This window comes from Triticum dicoccoides, chromosome 4A (genome assembly GCF_002162155.2).
Source record: "Triticum dicoccoides isolate Atlit2015 ecotype Zavitan chromosome 4A, WEW_v2.0, whole genome shotgun sequence".
In the NCBI taxonomy this organism is placed as follows: domain Eukaryota; kingdom Viridiplantae; phylum Streptophyta; class Magnoliopsida; order Poales; family Poaceae; genus Triticum; species Triticum dicoccoides.
In genome coordinates, this window is record NC_041386.1 from 146,628,449 (window position 1) to 146,638,868 (window position 10,420).

The 10,420-nt window shown below is 48.0% G+C and overlaps 1 long non-coding RNA gene across 4 annotated transcripts; it reads right to left on the reverse strand.

Moving 5' to 3' along the window:
• Nucleotides 1-200: 200 nt before the first annotated feature.
• On the reverse strand, nt 201-3,666 carry LOC119285472. 4 transcript variants are annotated; one of them, XR_005139490.1, is made up of 4 exons: nt 3,330-3,661; nt 1,742-2,214; nt 1,333-1,504; nt 201-867 (listed from the first exon to the last, which is right to left on the reverse strand). It is a non-coding gene; the product is annotated as an uncharacterized LOC119285472 (long non-coding RNA). The 4 variants fall into 4 exon arrangements; XR_005139492.1 differs by having other exon boundaries at nt 1,333-1,436; nt 3,330-3,659; XR_005139489.1 differs by having other exon boundaries at nt 1,333-2,214; nt 3,330-3,666.
• Between the last annotated feature and the right edge of the window lie 6,754 nt (nt 3,667-10,420).

The following is a 10,420-nucleotide window of genomic DNA, read 5'->3' on the forward strand; positions in this document are numbered from 1 at the left end:
ATAATTCGTTTTTTACTTGATCTTCCATATCATTAACCAACCTCTCAACCTGTTTGTCTTTGTCTTATTTTTCAGATTTGTTTTGGTGGTTGCAACATCACTACTCATTTACCAAAACTGGAGCCTGCTTCTTTGAACATCGCATTGTTCTCATCTTCTCCTTGACGATGTTGTGCAGCTGCCTGCTTGGATCTAGCCAATTAATCTCAAAAGTTGATTCTTTCTCTTCATTAGGCCCAGCAGAGTTAGGAAGGAACCCGACTATAGTCTATATCCCGTGCTCGACAAATCAGCAGGGAACTCACCTAGTGATGCCAACCTGAGCCTCTGAATCTCCCGCTCCTTCTCGTCACACATAGAAGGCAAGTAAATAAGCACGATAAGAGAAGCATCGTCTTGGCGAGTAGGGCCCCGCGGTGATCTCTCTTGTACGCTGCTGAGCAGGCACTTGCCCGTAGATCATGGCATGTGGCGGCGGCGGCGACGGCTGCGTGTACTGTGGCATCACGGGTGGGATCGCTCCCTAGTGTCTGATGATCGGCATGCCTAGCATGCACCTCTGTGTCCGTCGTCTCCAATGGTCCTGTCCCTTTGTTGGCTCGTGCGCCGCTGCAGCCGGTGTCGTTATGCTCCTCCAAGGTGGCGCCCTTCTTGGAAGAGACATAAGTGGCTGCTGCCGCTCGCCTGCACAGCAACCCGACTTTGAGCCTGAGGCGTTCCTGCGTTGCTTGCGACAGAGCTCGGAGACGATGCCAGAATTTTGTCGTCGTTGTTCTCAGGCACCGCCAGCTCAGGGGCAAGTACGCCTTCAAATTCAAATCTGGCGTCACCGTAAAAGAGGAATATGCTAGAAATTCCCACATTAATCTGAAACATCTGACCGTTTATTAGATAGGAATATGCAATGTTGAACTGGAATTTAAATGTTTTGGTTGCAAGTGAACTCAGTACCACTCTTGTTGTTAGATATTTGTGATGTGAGCAAAATCATTGTACTACATATATAAATTGAATCAATATATACAGTTTATTTTACAAGAGCACACAATACAGTAATTTAGGATATAGATTAGAGGTTTCTATAGAATCTAAGCATTTAAAAGGAACATATTTTCACTCATGCTACCATAACAACTTGACAATGAGAATCTTATAAGAACTACATTTTCAGCGATACAATCTGGAAATTATCAATTCCTAAGACCCTAGCTAGAACCCAATAATGATTTATAACAAGGATGGTCTAGCAAGAGCAAGATCAACACCATCTCTGAATTTCATCAAGCATGTGATGCACAGCAACCAACAATGGTGGAGCAAAGTGAGTTGTACCTGAATAGTGCCCGACCGAAGCGACTCAGTCTGAGATTTCGTAGCCACAACCATGGCAAGCGTGCACGGCCTCACCATGAGCGAGAGAGGGCACCAAAGCTATTCTGGCTCAAATAGGATGAAGATGTTAGTGGTAGGAGAAGCATATGCCCCCTGGCCGTTGCTTAGGCAGCTCCGTACATGCAAATACAATATAAAAAATTGTTGGAATTGTCAGGTAAATAGCAAATTCAGTTAGAATTTCATGTCAACATAAAACCCCAATTTAATGAGATCAAGAAATCTTTTTTTTACAAAAATAATAAACACAAGTGCTAGAACAATAGTTGTACCTAAATACAGTTTACAGATGCACATGAATAGATCCACACGAACAGAGCCAAATGAAGGGTCAACTCAGTAACCTCACCATGATCCCGAGATAATTGCTATCCCATCTGGAGGCGACTCCATCATTGCTATGGAGTAGAGCTACAGAACCACAGAACAACATCTCTCCTCATGGAACCAGGGTGAGAAGAACACGTAGAGGAGCATGATATGAGGTCACATAGGCATGATGTCAGGCACACTGGCAGCCGACAATGCCATGGAGAAGAAACATAGCAGAAGCAGCTGAGCGAGGATGTAGTGGGTCAGTGGGAAGGTCAAACGCAGCAGCTTGGACCAATTGAATTGATGGCCATTAGATAGGTCAATGAAAGAGAATTGGGTGGCGCTTGGCTAGGGTCTTTCTTTGCAATGTTCTTCTTCCTCGGGATTGCACTCCATCGCCACACTTCCTCGTGGTCTTCCCCATCCCGCCAGACACCCCCTGCCTCTTCTCACGCTGTCCCGCGGTCTGGTGTCGCTCGATGGCCGCACTGCTCAGTAGCTACTTCACTGTAAGAATGGGAACCAATCTTGTTTAGAGAGAACATTCTGTGAGTGAAAACTACAAAATGCATGAATCATCATGAAAACGAATAGCAGTACATCATAACCAAGTGAAGAAATAAATAAGAAGTGAAAGGAACTTGCAGAAATCAATTGCTTATGTAAGGATAATCTGCAAAAATATGTTTGTCAAGACAAATCTAAAAATCAAACTTCTTGTGTGACTTTAATACGAATTAAATTGTTGAACCAAATATGTTTGTCAAGACAAATCTGAAAACCAAACTGTTTGTGTGACCTTAATACGAATTAAATTGCTGAATCTCACTATAGTGGAAAAGATATTAATAACCAACAGGGTAAGACTTTCAATCCTACTGTTTGCTAGCATGCATAACAATGTGACTCCCAGCATACACCAACAATGCGAAAAAATTAGAGCTGTAAGGCATGAATTCCTAATACATAGAACATGATGATGAAAAACTAATTCAAGCTGAACAGAATCAAATCCTACAGCTCATCCATCTTATGAGGAAAGGATTCCTGCTTCCAAAATCTAATTGTCTCTGCAAATTCAGATGACCATTATAAGAATAATTAATATATCTCACCATGAGCGTCCAGATGTTATTGGAGCTGCTGTGTCTAGGCATAAAAAAGGGCAACACCTAACTGCAACTCCTTTATACGATTAAAGAAAGTTCAATATAAATTTTTCAAACAATAGGAGCCAGCGTACCCATGTGTCTTGAGACTCCACATGATGTAAATTAATTAGCAACCCATTATTCTAGTATCCCAATTAACTCCCACCATCCTACCATTTTTTGAATCATATGGAAGGAGAGCTAATCTCGTATGTGGGAGTTTACTTCAAGGATCTGTGACTGAAACTGGCTCAGACAAACACACAAACACCTTGTGTGCAAAAAATAACCGAGAACATCCACAAACACATGTGCGTCTGAAGTTGAGGTGTAGGGCGGTGTAGAGGGGGCGGAGAGGTCGCGGGCAAGTGCAGGGAGGACCGGCTGGCGGTGGCGGCGAGCACGAGCCCTCCCAGCCAGCTTATAGGGAGGAGCTTGGGCATGTGAAGGAAAGAAGGAGATGAAGCATACCGGTGGTGCAGGATGCTTCGAACACCTCCGTCGGTCATCTGCCGGCGGCCGGCGCGGCACCGGACCGGCCGGCGGTGGCTTTGGTCGAGCGGCGAGCGCGAGCCCTCCCGGGCGGCGTACAGCGAGGAGCTCGGGCGCGCAAAGGAAAGGGGGAGCTGAGGCAGACCGGTGGTGCAGTGTGCTCCGATCACCGGCGTCGGCCATCGGTCGGCGGCCGGCGCGGCACCGGATCGAGCGTCGCGCAGGTCGTGCGCCTCCTGGCGGCTCGGATCCAGAGGAGAGGGAGAGAGGAGAGCCCGTGGTCGTGTCTGTTCCTACGACCAGCGGAATATTTTGCCTCCTCTCTAGATTGACTGGGCCGGCTACCACGGTGTCTCGTATGGATTCTACGGGCTATGGCCCAGGTGGGCGACGGGTGACCCCAACGCCTACGAAAGAGAAAAGAAGGAAAAACGGGCGGACGGACGAAACGGTTTTTTAGTACCACCTCGCGTATATGTTTTAAATTTAAATTAAAAGCGTAAATTCATGGGAAAAGGCGTATTGTGACGGTGAACCTACGAAGTCAATCCGTGTTTTATTATTACTAGCACAAATGTCCGTGCGTTGCAACGGGAGAAAAACTTGCATGCTATTTTTATGTTCACCATCTTCCCTTATTCTCCAATTTATTCGGGCCATTCTCCCATTGAAGAGTGCAGTTCCTTCGTTTCCCAAATAATTTAGATTCGTGCACCAGTCTCTGCTTATCAATTCACAAGAGGACTTGTTAATACGTCAACCAATGTCATATATAAATTTATGTAGTTAAGAAAGTAAGATAGGACTATTTAACAGGTGAACAAAATATGAAGGTTTATTAGCTTGCTTCAATGCTGCCCTGCCCTGCCCGCTCCTTGAGCCGAAGGGAGTGGTGAAGCGTGGCATGGTCTCCAACCCATTCCATACGGGTGTGAAGGCTAATACTATATTCTTGCAATGATGATGTAGACACATATTTAGGATTCTCGGCATTCAAATGCTTGGGGGTCTTAGATCCGGCAACCTTGGAAGCGTTGGTGTTCCGTGAAGCCTTTTCTCTTGCTCTTGATCTTTGTCAATCACATGTGATCATAGCATCAAGAGTGCAAGGTTGTGGTCAATGACACCAAGGAAGGCACGGGTGGGTAGTATGCAAGCATTATTAAGGAGATTAAAGCGGAATCAAGATAATTCGCAAGATGCTCCTTATGAGCGTCTTCGAGAGACTGAGTCGGCACATCATCTAGAGATTGACGAAATCATCACATAAACCTTCATAGACAACGGGAACTTCTCCTGACATTAAATACACATCGCCGAAAGGCATGAAATGAACCCAAGAAAATGCGAACACAAGTGCCAAGTCTAGAACTTGTACCCTTGTGAGCTGGAGTATGGTTTTTCTCCTAACCATCCAACCATAGGTTGGTTCGCAGAGTATATATATTCTAATGCACGCAGATTAAATATGTGCCCTTAGGATCCTCGTGCTCATTAGATAGCATTGTCGACTTGCTTTTTTACCGTTAACCTGTGCGAACAAAGACCAGTGGCCATGAATTAGGATTGGCCGGCTCCATTTAAACTCGATATACTCAATATTTTTTAGGCTATCAAGATAATCGTCATACTTTTGCATCTTAATTTTCTAGAGCAACTCATTGTACCGTCCAAGATGTAACGATATGCATAAACATCTAGACTTAACCTATGCAAAGATGCATCTTAGGTACTATTGTTTTTATCTCGGCCTCTTTGAGAGTTATGTCATCTAAGTTATTTTAGAAGCATATATCCATTTGTTACCTCTAAGTGAAAAATTGTGTGTGCCTTTAAGTATTCCTTTTATCCAATCCTAACTTCCGCTGGCTAAATTGGCATACTCTAGCAATCGTTGCACCTCTCATAATATTTCTGTCACGGAAAATCTAGCGTAACAAAATAAAATGAAAAAGAAAGCATCCCAGTCCCAGCAATATAGTTCATAAATACCAGAAATCAATTGAACATGCTATTGATCATGCAAACCTCACGCACAATGCTTACAAAACACTCAATCTAGTAGTAATAAACATCAGCCATGAAACGCTTATAATCAGTGCCAGCAGTCGGTATCTCTCTCGTAGCATTAGTAGCAGCACCAAACAAGCACCGACAGCACAACCCAAAACAAAGATATTTTTACCTTGCAAAATCTCCCCCTCTTTCTCTCCCTCACCTTGTATGATAGCAAGCGGCCGCAACACCGCAACTTCAGAAAATATAATAATCAAGCCGCAAGTAGTAGCATCATAGTGTAGTCTCTCATCCAAATTGTAGAGAACGAGCAGTCAATAATTTCATCTTTCATTCAGCCCCATTGCCACGGACACCGACCTCGCTCCCTATACCCTCAGCTCCGTTGCCCGTGCAATCCCGCATCAGGGTCAAACACGAGCGCTCCTCCGGTTCTCTGACCTGCCTGTTAGCTCATCCTCCCCTGATCTCCCTTGGCGCGACCTCTCACAGCCCAGCCATGTCCTTCGACTTCCTCTCCCTGCAGCGCCGCCTCCCCTGACGACTTTTCCTCCCGTGTCGACCTCATCTGCCTCTGCATCTTCGCTGAAGTAGGGGCTTGCGGAGCAGTCAGATCGGCAACACGGATAAGAAGCAGCGGCCCTCGCTAACCAAGACACTGTTTGGGATCCCCTGGAGGAGAGTGTGCTCCCGTCCCCTAGCCGCTGGGATGTGCTGCGGAACACCCAATGCTGGAGATCGTTCTCCCATCTCCCAGTCGGCGTGCCTTGCGGCAAGGCCGCCTAGATCCGGGGTTAGATAGGAATTACGACCCAGCGCGCCGACAACGGCCACGACCCAGGGGTCGGCTGCACTGCGGAGCAGAAAAATCTTGGGCAGTGGCTTGAGACGTGGTTGGATGACTGGAGCGGAGTTATCTCGATCTTGTTTTCTAGTTGAGGAAATCAAGGGGAAATCGATCATACGACTTATCAGCATCATCGATTCTTCGTATTGAACGGGGTGATCGCAGCACCACAGGGCATCGGCGGCGTCGATCCGGCAGTGTGGAACGGAGCAGCGGCACAACAGGGGATCTTGGGACGGTAGCAACTTGACCCACGGAAGCTCCTGGCAGCACGAGCGGAGGTCCGGGGCAAGCCTTCTTGTCTGCTTCTCCTCCGCCTCTCAAATTGATATTTGTTGAAGGGGTTGGTGTAGTTTGACTCCAACTCAGGTCCGTAGGGAGGGGAAATTTTGCCCGTGCGTTAGTACGTATAGATATAGATTATCAAACAATAGAAGGACTCTTTTGAAAAATACACGATAGTGAACCCGGAGACCCAATCCGTGCTTTATTATTAGGGAGAGACTAGCAAAAAGACCCGTGCGTTGCAACGGGAGAAAAATTGTTCAATTTGTATGTAAAATTGTAAAATTTATGTAAAAATGGTCAATATATATTCTTCTAAAAATACAACGTATATCAAAAATAAATAAACGTTTGGAATTGCAAAATTTGTTCAAGTTTCAAAATTTTGTTTGAATTTTTGATATTTATCCACGATTTTAAAAATCTATTCATATTCAAATATTTTAAGGAAAATCGTCCACACTTATTTCCAAGAATTGTTGAAAGTATTTAAGAAAAATAAATAGACCTGTCTCTAAACTACTTTAACTCGGGCGCTGCAATTTGAGCATTATCAACAGCTAGCTCATGTGGTTGGCGTCCCTGCTACCTAGCGTGAGGTCGCGAGCTCGAACCCATCAAGTGTGGTTTTGTTTTTCGTGCTATTTTCATGTTCTCGTTTCCTGGTTATGGACCGGCCCGATTACGTACGCGAGGTTTCAGCCAAAGCTCGACTGTTAGACCTCTCGGAATAGTACCATCTGGGATTTTGATTTTGTCTATACGAATTGTAAAAGCGTATTACGACATGAGAAGAAAGCGTATTGTAACGGTGAACCCGAAGACTTAATCCATGCTTTATTATTAGGGAGAGATTTAATGAAGTCTTTTGTACTGGTGGCTTGTCCCGTGCATATTTCATATACAGGATTAGCTTGACCCCAGCGTGAGGAGTAGTACTATGATACCACTACTTTCTAACCTCCGCATGAGATACTAATATTACGACATGAGAAGAAAGCGTATTGTAACGGTGAACCCGAAGACTTAATCCATGCTTTATTATTAGGGAGAGATTTAATGAAGTCTTTTGTACTGGTGGCTTGTCCCGTGCATATTTCATATACAGGATTAGCTTGACCCCAGCGTGAGGAGTAGTACTATGATACCACTACTTTCTAACCTCCGCATGAGATACTAATATCTCATGTGCCGTATTGATTTTAACCTGATGACTAATTGCTACAACATCCACTATTGTTGCGCCAGATTACAGTACGGCCTATATAATGGTGCAGTCTTATCCGCGGTCCTACGAACGCAACATCAGAAACTCGAAACGCCCTGTGATTTCGGATTTTTTCACGCCTTCCCTGTGTGATGCGGGCGCCCAGCATCAACATCGACTTCGGCACCAGATACTAGTGGCTCACGCAGGCTATCAAGGCGGCGAGAGGCCTAGCGACCGAACTCTGTCCTAGTGTTGGGGACGCGTGTCGAGCCAACCCGATCAGGGCCAAAATCATACACTGGCTGGATAAGGGCATCTCCAGCCGCGCCTCCAACAGGCCCTCTTCAGGCGATTTTGCCGCGCCGGCGCCAAAAAAACGGCCCAGTCGCGTCCCCAGAAGCCCGTTTTTCGCCGGCTCGGGCAAAAATTGGTGCCGGCGGACCCAGGCCGAACCCGGCGCCCTGGGGGCGCTTGGGGAGCCGGCGCAAGCGAAAAAGGCGCGTGGGCCCGCCCTGGCGGCGACCCGAGGGCCTTTTCCCGCCGTTTCTTGACGCTTTTCCCTCGCATCTCTCCCGCTCGCTCGCTTTCCTCCTCGGCTCCTGTTCCTGTTCCGATGAAGGGGCGCCAGAAGAAGAAGAAGCGGGCGGCTAGGTCAGGCGAACCGCGCATCAAGTGGACATCCAAGGAGGAGGAATGCCTCGCCGAAGCATGGAAAATCGTCTGCCTCGACCCGACCACCGGCGTGAACCAGAGCTTGGAGATGTACTGGGACCGCATCAAGGCCGAGTTCGACGAGCGGAAGCTCGTCGACCCGTACTTCAAAGGCGTCTACATGCAGCGCGGCTCCAAGGCAATGGCGAACCATTGGGGGCGTATCCAGTTGGCGTGCAACAAATGGCATGGAATCGTCGAGGAGGTCGCGGCTTGCCCGGAGAGCGACGCCGGCGTTGAGGATCAGGTACGCACGTCGTTCGCCTGCATATCTTCGTCGGCTACGCCCGCTGCCCGCCAACTGTTTGTTCCTCTGCGCAGCTTCTGCGTATGTTCGCCATGTATCGGGGCGACAACCAAGACGCCGACTTCAAGGACCTCCACGTCTACAAGCGCATTGACAAGTGCGAGAAGTGGGCGGAAGTCCGACGTGCCCTCGACAAGGCCAAGGAGACATACAAGCCGGACGCGACGACTCCGGGCGCGAGTGAGGGGCGGCCGGACGGCCACAAATTGGCAAAGAAGGGGAAAACGCCGACGCGGCAACCGCGCGAGTGCAGGAGTCCATCGAGCATTGCCTCGCCGACGCCCAGGCCCAGGCCATCCTACGTGAAGAGAAGACCGAGGTGCGGTGGTCGTCGCTGATGAAGAACAGCACCATCAAGCTCGACCTGCTTCGGACGAACATCGCCGCGAAGAAGAGGAACACCGATATGGCTTTTCTGATGGGCGGGGCGGACATGCTCCAGAGCGACGACGAGGAGCTCAGGGCGTGGTACATGGCGGAGCGCGGCCTCATCCTGAATCAGATGCGGACGGCAACACCGACGACGCCGACGACGCAAGCTCCCGCGTCCACGACCACACGGACGCCAAGCCCGAACGACGCCTCTATGTCGCCGCCCAACAGTGCCGAAGCCGCGCCGACACAGCCCAGCACCGAAGCAGCTCCGACACCACCGAGCCCGAGCACGCCGACTCCGCCAACGCCTGGAGCCGACCCCGCCGAGTGAATCATGCACGCGAACTTGCAGCGTGCGACGCTCTGTTTTTTGTAACGCCAGACTATGTCCGATCGCCGGATTTGTGGCGTTTTTTGAGGGCGGGAACGACCAAGTTTTAAATTTCCCGCATTCTGAGGCCGGCGCTTGGGGGCGTGACTGAAAGCTAGATCGCCCCCAGGGGCCGAACTAGCGCCGGCACACCCCCAGGTCGCTCTATTTAGGCGCCCTGGGGGGCCGAACGGTTGGAGATACCCTAAGAACTCACCTGCTAGAAAAGGAAATCCGACCCAGCGGGGAGACTGCACAGCGCTAGTACTGCCCATGCAGAACAGCGCACAGGGGCCAACTAGAATTCGGATCGATGACCGCACAACAGGTAGACCTAATCTTTTTCTTCTTTTATTTATTATTTAATTATTACTAAAGCAGTCTATGCTTTTGACTAATCATTTGTCTTTGTGCACTTCCCACGTGTAAGCACTAATACTATTACTAGTGCTGCCCGTGCCCACGTAATGGAAGCAACAAATGTTTCTCCTCGGATTGCTACATAGTGGAGGCAAGGACCTTAAGCATACACAGCACACATGACTATAGATTTGTATAGACTGCTATTTATTTGCTTTGATCGGCTATGGACAGGATCATCAAACAGGTTTAATTTCTCATGTCTATTCCCTTTAGCACGTAAAATTACTATTACGCACAGAGCATTTTTCTGTTGCTTTCTACTGCCATAGTTTTGCAGAAATATTCTATCGGCATTTGTACATGGCGATTTCCATCCGCGTCAGTCTGACCAATGTTTGGATTGGGCGATCGCTTTTTCATAAGCCTGGCACACATCTAAAATTGATTGTGATGTGTCATCACCTCGTCCAATCGACCTACGCAGATGCCTCTGCGCGACCACTCCATCGAGCTGACCGCCGCACTGAGGCCACTTTTTTCTAAATCATTTACATCACTTAAATTAATTAAGTAGAAGAGATTTCTT